Genomic DNA, 12,500 nt, shown 5'->3' with positions numbered 1-12,500 from the left:
GGCCGTGGGTAGAGCTGTTGCCCCGGCCCCGGCCTGGCCTCCCACCGGCCGGCGGCCGTGGGGTAGACCTGTTGCCCCGGCCCCGGCCTGGCCTCCCGCCGGCCGGCGGCCGTGGGTAGAGCTGTTGCCCCGGCCCCGGCCTCGGCTTGCCGCCGCTGAGCGGCCCGGGGTAGACCTGTTGCCCCGGCCCCGACACGGGCTGGCCGGCGGCCTGGGGTAGACCTGTTGTCCCGGCCTGGCCTCCCGCCTCCCGGCGGCCGTGGGTAGACCTGTTGCGCCGGCCCCGACTTGGGCTGGCCGGCGGCCTGGGGTAGACCTGTTGTCCCGGCCTGGCCTCCCGCCTCCCGGCGGCCGTGGAGGTAGAGCTGTTGTCACGGGCCGGCCGCCGCTGGGCGGCTGTGGGTAGACCTGTTGCCCCGGCCCCGACTTGGGCCGGCCGGCGGCCGGCGGCCTGGGGTAGACCTGTTGCCCCGGCCCCGGCCTGGCCTCCCGCCGGCCGGCGGCCGTGGGTAGACCTGTTGCCCCGGGCCGGCCTCCCGCCTCCCGGCGGCCGTGGGTAGAGCTGTTGCCCTGGCCCCGGCCTGGCCTCCCACCGGCCGGCGGCCGTGGGGTAGACCTGTTGCCCCGGCCCCGGCCTCGGCTTGCCGCCGCTGAGCGGCCCGGGGTAGACCTGTTGCCCCGGCCCCGACACGGGCTGGCCGGCGGCCTGGGGTAGATCTGTTGTCCCGGCCTGGCCTCCCGCCTCCCGGCGGCCGTGGGTAGACCTGTTGCGCCGGCCCCGACTTGGGCTGGCCGGCGGCCTGGGGTAGACCTGTTGTCCCGGCCTGGCCTCCCGCCTCCCGGCGGCCGTGGGTAGAGCTGTTGCCCCGGCCCCGGCCTGGCCTCCCACCGGCCGGCGGCCGTGGGGTAGACCTGTTGCCCCGGCCCCGGCCTCGGCTTGCCGCCGCCGAGCGGCCGTGGGTAGACCTGTTGCCCCGGCCCCGACTCGGGCTGGCCGGCGGCCTGGGGTAGACCTGTTGTCCCGGCCTGGCCTCCCGCCTCCCGGCGGCCGTGGAGGTAGAGCTGTTGTCCCGGGCCGGCCGCCGCTGGGCGGCTGTGGGTAGAGCTGTTGCCCCGGTCCCGACTTGGGCCGGCCGGCGGCCGGCGGCCTGGGGTAGACCTGTTGCCCCGGCCCCGGCCTGGCCTCCCGCCGGCCGGCGGCCGTGGGTAGACCTGTTGCCCCGGGCCGGCCTCGGCTTGCCGCCGCCGAGCGGCCCGGGGTAGACCTGTTGCCCCGGCCCCGACACGGGCCAGCCGGCTCCCGGCGGCCGTGGGTAGACCTGTTGTCCCGGGCCCGGCTGGGCTGGCCGGCGGCCGTGGGGGTAGACCTGTTGCCCCGGCCCCGACTTGGCCCCCGCCGCCGCCCGGCGGCCGTGGGTAGACCTGTTGTCCCGGGCCGGGCTCGGCCGGCCGGCCACCACTGAGCGGCCTGGGGTAGAACTGTTGCCCCGGCCCCGACCTGGGCTCCCGCCTCCCGGCCGGATTTCCGCCTCCCTCCCTTCAGCCCCTGCCGCCGCTGCAGGCGGCGGCAGGGAGTCCGACGGGGGAGGGCGGGGCGCCCCCAACCGTCGATGGACGGGCGGCCGCGACAGCCAGGTCCAGGGGCAGAGCCAGGGGCAGGGGCAGGGACGCCTACGCGGACAGGGAGAGAGGGCATGCCAGAGTGTGAGGGCGTGCCTGCGGGAGCGGCGGCGGGGGGATGGGGTGGGGGGGGTGGTGTCTGAGGGGGTGGCGCCAGAGTGTGACTGTGTGGAGTGGGCGTGCGTGTCACTCTGCCCCCCTCTCTCTCTCTCTCTCTCTCTCTCTCTCTCTCTCTCTCTCTCTCTCTCTCTCTCTATCTATCTCTTTCTGTGTGAAGGAGGGCCGAGGGCCGGCGGCTCGGCGCCGGACCCGGGCGCCTCGGCAGCGGAGCCCCCGCGGCCCCCCAGAGCCCTGCCGAGGGTGGAAGACCTCTGCAGACCGTGAAAGAAGCGGCCCGAAAGCGGCCGGCCGCTCGCCGGCGGGCGGGGCGGGGCGCGCCAAGACGCGTCAGGGGCCGGCGGCCGGGTCCTCGCCTCCCCCGCCGGCCCCGCCTGGGTTCCGTTCGGCGGGGGAGGGCCGCCTGGAGTCCTCGGCGGGGGCGGGGGCGCGGGCAGGCCGTTTCCAGGCTGGGGCGAGTCATCAGGCCGAGCACAGGGCACGGGCCGCCCGTCAGCTGGCTCTGGGAGTGCTCGGGATCTCTGGATACTAAAGGAAAGGCAATAAAATTGGCAAGCAAAGTTCTTTTCCGGCGAAGGTTCTCGCAGCGAGCGAAAGAAATAGAAGAGCCATTCTTTCAAGAAGGGAGAAAAGAAACAGGAGGGCGGGAATAAAAGCCAGAAGCCCAACAGCAAACCAAACCGAAGGAAAAGATAACCAGCAAAAAAGCCAAAAGAAAAGCAAAAAAAAAAAAAAAAAAGCAAAAAAAAAAAAAAAAAAAAAAAAAAAAAAGCCGAAGCAGAAGCCCCACAGCCTACCTCACCACCACCAGCATCCCGCAGCAAAAAACCCAAGACAAATGGAAAAAGCCAAAGGAGGTGCGGGTCTGGAAAGCGGGCGGTTTCTCGGGCGGGATGGCTGCGCCTGAGCCGTCCGGCTCCGGGGCGCAAGGAGGCCGGGAGCCGCCTCGGGCTTGGCGGCCGCCGGGCCGCCGCCGGGGGACAACGGGTCCAGCCCGGTTTCTGGTCGGGGCTCGTGGACAACAGGTCTACCCCGTTTCCCCGTCCCGGGCTCGGGGACAACAGGTCTGCCCCGGCTCCCGGCGGGGCCCGTGGACAACAGGTCTACCCCGGCTCCCGCTACGGGCTCGGGGACAACAGGTCTACCCCGGATTTCGGTCCGGGCTCAAGGACAACAGGTCTACCCCGGCTCCTGGTCCGGGCCGGGGGACAACAGGTCTACCCCGGCTCCCGGCGGGGCCCGGGGACAACAGGTCTACCCCGGTTCCTGGTCGGGGCTCGGGGACAACAGGTCTACCCCGCTTCCCGGTGCGGGGCTCGGGGACAACAGGTCTACCCCGGCTCCCGGCCGGGCTCGTGGACAACAGGTCTACCCCGGCTCCGGGGACGCCGGGCCCCGGGCGGCCCCCTGCCACCGGCCGGCGGACCGGGGACAACAGGTCTACCCCGGCGACCGGAGGACAACAGGTCTACCCCGGCTCCTGGTCCGGGCTGGGGGACAACAGGTCTACCCCGGCTCCCGGAGGGCAACAGGTCTACCCCGGCCGCCGGCGGGGCTGGTGGACAACAGGTCTACCCCGGCTCCGGGGCCGCCGGGCCCGGGGCGGCCCTCTGCCGGCGGGCGGCCGCCGGAGGACAACAGGTCTACCCCGGCTCCCGCCCGGGCTCGGGGACAACAGGTCTACCCCGGCTCAGGGCCCGCCGGGTCCCGGGCGGCCCTCCTCCGGCGCCCGGCTCCCGGAGGACAACAGGTCTACCCCGGCTGCCGGCGGGGCTGGTGGACAACAGGTCTACCCCGGCTCTGGGGCCGCCGGGCCCGGGGCGGCCCCCTGCCGCCGGCCGGCGGACCCGGGACAACAGGTCTACCCCGTCGACCGGAGGACAACAGGTCTACCCCGGCGGACCGGAGGACAACAGGTCTACCCCGGCGAGCGGAGGACAACAGGTCTACCCCGGCTCCGGGTCCGGGTTGGGGGACAACAGGTCTACCCCGGCTGCCGGCGGGGCTCGCGGACAACAGGTCTACCCCGGCTGCGGGGCCGCCGGGCCCGGGGCGGCCCCCTGCCGCCGGCCGGCGGACCGGGGACAACAGGTCTACCCCGGCTCTCGGCGGGGCTCGGGGACAACAGGTCTACCCCGGCTCCGGGGCCGCCGGGCCCCGGGCGGCCCTCCGCCGGCGCCCGGCGAGCGGAGGACAACAGGTCTACCCCGGCTCCCGGAGGGCAACAGGTCTACCCCGGCCGCCGGCGGGGCTGGTGGACAACAGGTCTACCCCGGCTCCGGGGCCGCCGGGCCCGGGGCGGCCCTCTGCCGGCGGGCGGCCGCCGGAGGACAACAGGTCTACCCCGGCTCCCGCCCGGGCTCGGGGACAACAGGTCTACCCCGGCTCCGGGGCCGCCGGGTCCCGGGCGGCCCTCCTCCGGCGCCCGGCGAGCGGAGGACAACAGGTCTACCCCGGCTGCCGGCGGGGCTGGTGGACAACAGGTCTACCCCGGCTCCGGGGCCGCCGGGTCCGGGGCGGCCCCCTGCCGCCGGCCGGCGGACCCGGGACAACAGGTCTACCCCGTCGACCGGAGGACAACAGGTCTACCCCGGCGACCGGAGGACAACAGGTCTACCCCGGCTGCCGGCGGGGCTGGTGGACAACAGGTCTACCCCGGCTGCGGGGCCGTCGGGCCCCGGGCGGCCCCCTGCCGCCGGCTGGCGGACCTGGGACAACAGGTCTACCCCGGCTCCCGCCCGGGCTCGGGGACAACAGGTCTACCCCGGCTCCGGGGCCGCCGGGTCCCGGGCTGCCCTCCTCCGGCGCCCGGCGAGCGGAGGACAACAGGTCTACCCCGGCTGCCGGCGGGGCTGGTGGACAACAGGTCTACCCCGGCTCCGGGGCCGCCGGGCCCGTGGCGGGCCCCTGCCGCCGGCCGGCGGACCGGAGGACAACAGGTCTACCCCGGCCACCGGAGGACAACAGGTCTACCCCGTCGACCGGAGGACAACAGGTCTACCCCGGCTCCGGGTCCGGGTTGGGGGACAACAGGTCTACCCCGGCTGCCGGCGGGGCTCGGGGACAACAGGTCTACCCCGGCTGCGGGGCCGCCGGGCCCCGGGCGGCCCCCTGCCGCCGGCCGGCGGACCTGGGACAACAGGTCTACCCCGGCTCCCGCCCGGGCTCGGGGACAACAGGTCTACCCCGGCTCCGGGGCCGCCGGGTCCCGGGCTGCCCTCCTCCGGCGCCCGGCGAGCGGAGGACAACAGGTCTACCCCGGCTGCCGGCGGGGCTGGTGGACAACAGGTCTACCCCGGCTCCGGGGCCGCCGGGCCCGTGGCGGGCCCCTGCCGCCGGCCGGCGGACCGGAGGACAACAGGTCTACCCCGGCCACCGGAGGACAACAGGTCTACCCCGTCGACCGGAGGACAACAGGTCTACCCCGGCTCCGGGTCCGGGTTGGGGGACAACAGGTCTACCCCGGCTGCCGGCGGGGCTCGGGGACAACAGGTCTACCCCGGCTGCGGGGCCGCCGGGCCCCGGGCGGCCCCCTGCCGCCGGCCGGCGGACCTGGGACAACAGGTCTACCCCGGCTCCCGCCCGGGCTCGGGGACAACAGGTCTACCCCGGCTCCGGGGCCGCCGGGTCCCGGGCTGCCCTCCTCCGGCGCCCGGCGAGCGGAGGACAACAGGTCTACCCCGGCTGCCGGCGGGGCTCGTGGACAATAGGTCTACCCCGGCTCCGGGGCCGCCGGGCCCGTGGCGGCCCCCTGCCGCCGGCCGGCGGACCGGGGACAACAGGTCTACCCCGTCGACCGGAGGACAACAGGTCTACCCCGGCGACCGGAGGACAACAGGTCTACCCCGGCGGACCGGAGGACAACAGGTCTACCCCGGCGAGCGGAGGGCAACAGGTCTACCCCGGCTGCCGGCGGGGCTGGTGGACAACAGGTCTACCCCGGCTCCGGGGCCGCCGGGCCCGGGGCGGGCCCCTGCCGCCGGCCGGCGGGCCTGTGACAACAGGTCTACCCCGGCTGCCGGCGGGGCTCGGGGACAACAGGTCTACCCCGGCTCCGGGGCCGCCGGGTCCCGGGCTGCCCTCCTCCGGCGCCCGGCGAGCGGAGGACAACAGGTCTACCCCGGCTCCCGCCCGGGCTCGCGGACAACAGGTCTACCCCGGCTCCGGGCCCGCCGGGCCCCGGGCGGCCCTCCTCCGGCGTCCGGCAGACCGGGGACAACAGGTCTACCCCGGCTCCCGGCGGTGCTCGGGGACAACAGGTCTACCCCGGCGAGCGGAGGGCAACAGGTCTACCCCGGCCGCCGGCGGGGCCGGTGGACAACAGGTCTACCCCGGCTCCGGGGCCGCCGGGCCCGGGGCGGCCCTCTGTCGGCGGGCGGCCGCCGGAGGACAACAGGTCTACCCCGGCTCCCGCCCGGGCTCTGGGACAACAGGTCTACCCCGGCTCCGGGGCCGCCGGGCCCGGGGCGGAACCCTGCCGCCGGCCGGCGGACCGGGGACAACAGGTCTACCCCGGCTGCCGGCCGTGCTCGGGGACAACAGGTCTACCCCGGCTCCGGGGCCGCCGGGTCCCGGGCTGCCCTCCTCCGGCGCCCGGCGAGCGGAGGACAACAGGTCTACCCCGGCTCCCGCCCGGGCTCGCGGACAACAGGTCTACCCCGGCTCCGGGCCCGCCGGGCCCCGGGCGGCCCTCCTCCGGCGTCCGGCAGACCGGGGACAACAGGTCTACCCCGGCTCCCGGCGGTGCTCGGGGACAACAGGTCTACCCCGGCGACCGGAGGACAACAGGTCTACCCCGCCTCCGGGGCCGGCGGGCCCGGGGCGGCCCCCTGCCGCCGCCCGGCGGACCCGGGACAACAGGTCTACCCCGTCGACCGGAGGACAACAGGTCTACCCCGGCTGCCGGAGGACAACAGGTCTACCCCGGCTGCCGGCGGGGCTCGTGGATAACAGGTCTACCCCGGCTCCGGGGCCGCCGGGCCCGGGGCGGCCCCCTGCCGCCGGCCGGCGGACCGGGGACAACAGGTCTACCCCGGCTCCCGCCCGGGCTCGGGGACAACAGGTCTACCCCGGCTCCGGGGCCGCCGGGTCCCGGGCTGCCCTCCTCCGGCGCCCGGCTCCCGGAGGACAACAGGTCTACCCCGGCTGCCGGCGGGGCTCGTGGACAACAGGTCTACCCCGGCTCCGGGGCCGCCGGGCCCGGGGCGGCCCCCTGCCGCCGGCCGGCGGACCCGGGACAACAGGTCTACCCCGTCGACCGGAGGACAACAGGTCTACCCCGGCCACCGGAGGACAACAGGTCTACCCCGGCGACCGGAGGACAACAGGTCTACCCCGGCTCCGGGTCCGGGTTGGGGGACAACAGGTCTACCCCGGCTGCCGGCGGGGCTGGTGGACAACAGGTCTACCCCGGCTGCGGGGCCGCCGGGCCCCGGGCGGCCCCCTGCCGCCGGCCGGCGGACCTGGGACAACAGGTCTACCCCGGCTCCCGCCCGGGCTCGGGGACAACAGGTCTACCCCGGCTCCGGGGCCGCCGGGTCCCGGGCTGCCCTCCTCCGGCGCCCGGCGAGCGGAGGACAACAGGTCTACCCCGGCTGCCGGCGGGGCTGGTGGACAACAGGTCTACCCCGGCTCCGGGGCCGCCGGGCCCGTGGCGGGCCCCTGCCGCCGGCCGGCGGACCGGGGACAACAGGTCTACCCCGGCCACCGGAGGACAACAGGTCTACCCCGGCGACCGGAGGACAACAGGTCTACCCCGGCTCCGGGTCCGGGTTGGGGGACAACAGGTCTACCCCGGCTGCCGGCGGGGCTCGCGGACAACAGGTCTACCCCGGCTGCGGGGCCGCCGGGCCCCGGGCGGCCCCCTGCCGCCGGCCGGCGGACCTGGGACAACAGGTCTACCCCGGCTCCCGCCCGGGCTCGGGGACAACAGGTCTACCCCGGCTCCGGGGCCGCCGGGTCCCGGGCTGCCCTCCTCCGGCGCCCGGCGAGCGGAGGACAACAGGTCTACCCCGGCTGCCGGCGGGGCTGGTGGACAACAGGTCTACCCCGGATCCGGGGCCGCCGGGCCCGGGGCGGCCCCCTGCCGCCGGCCGGCGGACCCGGGACAACAGGTCTACCCCGTCGACCGGAGGACAACAGGTCTACCCCGTCGACCGGAGGACAACAGGTCTACCCCGGCGGACCGGAGGACAACAGGTCTACCCCGGCGAGCGGAGGGCAACAGGTCTACCCCGGCTGCCGGCGGGGCTGGTGGACAACAGGTCTACCCCGGCTCCGGGGCCGCCGGGCCCGGGGCGGGCCCCTGCCGCCGGCCGGCGGACCGGGGACAACAGGTCTACCCCGGCCACCGGAGGACAACAGGTCTACCCCGGCGACCGGAGGACACCAGGTCTACCCCGTCGACCGGAGGACAACAGGTCTACCCCGGCGGACCGGAGGACAACAGGTCTACCCCGGCGAGCGGAGGGCAACAGGTCTACCCCGGCCGCCGGCGGGGCTGGTGGACAACAGGTCTACCCCGGCTGCGGGGCCGCCGGGCCCCGGGCGGCCCCCTGCCGCCGGCCGGCGGACCTGGGACAACAGGTCTACCCCGGCTCCCGCCCGGGCTCGGGGACAACAGGTCTACCCCGGCTCCGGGGCCGCCGGGTCCCGGGCTGCCCTCCTCCGGCGCCCGGCGAGCGGAGGACAACAGGTCTACCCCGGCTGCCGGCGGGGCTGGTGGACAACAGGTCTACCCCGGCTCCGGGGACGCCGGGCCCGTGGCGGGCCCCTGCCGCCGGCCGGCGGACCGGGGACAACAGGTCTACCCCGGCCACCGGAGGACAACAGGTCTACCCCGGCGACCGGAGGACAACAGGTCTACCCCGGCTCCGGGTCCGGGTTGGGGGACAACAGGTCTACCCCGGCTGCCGGCGGGGCTCGCGGACAACAGGTCTACCCCGGCTGCGGGGCCGCCGGGCCCCGGGCGGCCCCCTGCCGCCGGCCGGCGGACCTGGGACAACAGGTCTACCCCGGCTCCCGCCCGGGCTCGGGGACAACAGGTCTACCCCGGCTCCGGGGCCGCCGGGTCCCGGGCTGCCCTCCTCCGGCGCCCGGCGAGCGGAGGACAACAGGTCTACCCCGGCTGCCGGCGGGGCTGGTGGACAACAGGTCTACCCCGGATCCGGGGCCGCCGGGCCCGGGGCGGCCCCCTGCCGCCGGCCGGCGGACCCGGGACAACAGGTCTACCCCGTCGACCGGAGGACAACAGGTCTACCCCGTCGACCGGAGGACAACAGGTCTACCCCGGCGGACCGGAGGACAACAGGTCTACCCCGGCGAGCGGAGGGCAACAGGTCTACCCCGGCTGCCGGCGGGGCTGGTGGACAACAGGTCTACCCCGGCTCCGGGGCCGCCGGGCCCGGGGCGGGCCCCTGCCGCCGGCCGGCGGACCGGGGACAACAGGTCTACCCCGGCCACCGGAGGACAACAGGTCTACCCCGGCTGCCGGAGGACAACAGGTCTACCCCGGCTGCCGGCGGGGCTCGTGGATAACAGGTCTACCCCGGCTCCGGGGCCGCCGGGCCCGGGGCGGCCCCCTGCCGCCGGCCGGCGGACCGGGGACAACAGGTCTACCCCGGCTCCCGCCCGGGCTCGGGGACAACAGGTCTACCCCGGCTCCGGGGCCGCCGGGTCCCGGGCTGCCCTCCTCCGGCGCCCGGCTCCCGGAGGACAACAGGTCTACCCCGGCTGCCGGCGGGGCTCGTGGACAACAGGTCTACCCCGGCTCCGGGGCCGCCGGGCCCGGGGCGGCCCCCTGCCGCCGGCCGGCGGACCCGGGACAACAGGTCTACCCCGTCGACCGGAGGACAACAGGTCTACCCCGTCGACCGGAGGACAACAGGTCTACCCCGGCGACCGGAGGACAACAGGTCTACCCCGGCTCCGGGTCCGGGTTGGGGGACAACAGGTCTACCCCGGCTGCCGGCGGGGCTGGTGGACAACAGGTCTACCCCGGCTCCGGGGCCGCCGGGCCCGGGGCGGGCCCCTGCCGCCGGCCGGCGGACCGGGGACAACAGGTCTACCCCGGCCACCGGAGGACAACAGGTCTACCCCGGCGACCGGAGGACACCAGGTCTACCCCGTCGACCGGAGGACAACAGGTCTACCCCGGCGGACCGGAGGACAACAGGTCTACCCCGGCGAGCGGAGGGCAACAGGTCTACCCCGGCCGCCGGCGGGGCTGGTGGACAACAGGTCTACCCCGGCTGCGGGGCCGCCGGGCCCCGGGCGGCCCCCTGCCGCCGGCCGGCGGACCTGGGACAACAGGTCTACCCCGGCTCCCGCCCGGGCTCGGGGACAACAGGTCTACCCCGGCTCCGGGGCCGCCGGGTCCCGGGCTGCCCTCCTCCGGCGCCCGGCGAGCGGAGGACAACAGGTCTACCCCGGCTGCCGGCGGGGCTGGTGGACAACAGGTCTACCCCGGCTCCGGGGCCGCCGGGCCCGTGGCGGGCCCCTGCCGCCGGCCGGCGGACCGGGGACAACAGGTCTACCCCGGCCACCGGAGGACAACAGGTCTACCCCGGCGACCGGAGGACAACAGGTCTACCCCGGCTCCGGGTCCGGGTTGGGGGACAACAGGTCTACCCCGGCTGCCGGCGGGGCTCGCGGACAACAGGTCTACCCCGGCTGCGGGGCCGCCGGGCCCCGGGCGGCCCCCTGCCGCCGGCCGGCGGACCTGGGACAACAGGTCTACCCCGGCTCCCGCCCGGGCTCGGGGACAACAGGTCTACCCCGGCTCCGGGGCCGCCGGGTCCCGGGCTGCCCTCCTCCGGCGCCCGGCGAGCGGAGGACAACAGGTCTACCCCGGCTGCCGGCGGGGCTGGTGGACAACAGGTCTACCCCGGATCCGGGGCCGCCGGGCCCGGGGCGGCCCCCTGCCGCCGGCCGGCGGACCCGGGACAACAGGTCTACCCCGTCGACCGGAGGACAACAGGTCTACCCCGTCGACCGGAGGACAACAGGTCTACCCCGGCGGACCGGAGGACAACAGGTCTACCCCGGCGAGCGGAGGGCAACAGGTCTACCCCGGCTGCCGGCGGGGCTGGTGGACAACAGGTCTACCCCGGCTCCGGGGCCGCCGGGCCCGGGGCGGGCCCCTGCCGCCGGCCGGCGGACCGGGGACAACAGGTCTACCCCGGCCACCGGAGGACAACAGGTCTACCCCGGCTCCGGGTCCGGGTTGGGGGACAACAGGTCTACCCCGGTTCGCGGCCGGGGTCGTGGACAACAGGTCTACCCCGGCTCCGGGGCCGCCGGGCCCGTGGCGGGCCCCTGCCGCCGGCCGGCGGACCGGGGACAACAGGTCTACCCCGGCCACCGGAGGACAACAGGTCTACCCCGGCCACCGGAGGACAACAGGTCTACCCCGGCTCCCGGTCCGGGTTGGGGGACAACAGGTCTACCCCGGTTCCCGGCCGGGGTCGTGGACAACAGGTCTACCCCGGCTCCGGGGCCGCCGGGCCCGTGGCGGGCCACTGCCGCCGGCCGGTGGACCGGGGACAACAGGTCTACCCCGGCCATCGGAGGACAACAGGTCTACCCCGGCGACCGGAGGACAACAGGTCTACCCCTGCTCCGGGTCCGGGTTGGGGGACAACAGGTCTACCCCGGTTCCCGGCCGGGGTCGTGGACAACAGGTCTACCCCGTCTCCGGGGCCGCCAAGTCCGGGGCGGCGCCGCGCCGCCGGCCGGCGGACCGGGGACAACAGGTCTACCTCGCTCCGGCGGGACTTAGGCGCATTTCGGCAGGAGCTGGGTAGACCTGTTGTCGCGGCCGGCTCCGGAAGTTCACCAAGGGGTCGCTGTTTTCAGCTGCCTCCGGCTACGTCATCGTAGGGGCCGGCCTGCGGCGGCGCCCCTTCCCGGTCGCGTTCCATTGGTCCTCTTGGAGGCGTCTGCGGCTTGGGACTCGTCTGTCCGTACTATGGGAGCGAGGTGACGGGCCGCATCCCCGCAGGCCTCCAGCGTGCCTGTGTCCGTAAGCGGCGAAGGGGGCCCGCGCGCGCGGTCGTCCTCAGGGCAGAGCAAGTGCCGCTGACGCGGGACGAGTCTCGTGGCGTCGTCCCGGTCCCCGTCCTGACCCAGGGAAGCAGAGAGACCAGAGAGAGAGCGAGAGAAACGCTGCAAAGAGGGCGCGTGCCCAGCCGAAAAACGATGCGATCCGCTCGCCGGCCGCCGAGAGAAGCCGTGTCCCGCTCCGGCCCGGCTGCTGCCAGCTTGGTGAAGAGGGGGGGGAGCGCCCGCTCACCCCCCCCCCCGGGGAATTGTTGGCGGGCGAGGCGGCGGCGCCTCGCCCCTTTTCTGCCCGGCCTTAAGCCGGGGCCCGCTGGCCGGGCGTGCTTTGTTTTTTTTCTCGGCTGCCGGTCCGGTGCGGTGGCCGGCAGCCGGGGGTGGACGCGGCCGGGGCTGTCCCCGGCCCTTGCCCGAGAGCCCCGAGCAGGGCCCGCCGAGGTGGCGGCGTCCCGTTCTCCCGCTCCCGACCTGTTTGTTGCCAGCGTGTGTCCGTGTCGGAAGGGCGGCGGGGGACGCGCCGTGGGGCGCGCGGCCTTGGCCTCGGCGTTGCCGCTTGGCTTGAGGGGCTCGGTGAGGGCGGTCCCCCGATGAGCTGTGGAGCCGGGGTGGCGGCACCCCGGCCCAGCAGCGTGTGTTGTCGAAGTCGTCCCCCTTCCTCGGCCTTAAGCCGGGGACCCGCGTGGCGGGCAGAGTTTTTCAGGGGCAGA

This window comes from Vidua macroura, chromosome 36 (genome assembly GCF_024509145.1).
Source record: "Vidua macroura isolate BioBank_ID:100142 chromosome 36, ASM2450914v1, whole genome shotgun sequence".
NCBI lineage: Eukaryota > Metazoa > Chordata > Aves > Passeriformes > Viduidae > Vidua > Vidua macroura.
The sequence above is the reverse complement of the archived record's forward strand: the minus strand, read 5'-3'. Positions refer to the sequence as shown.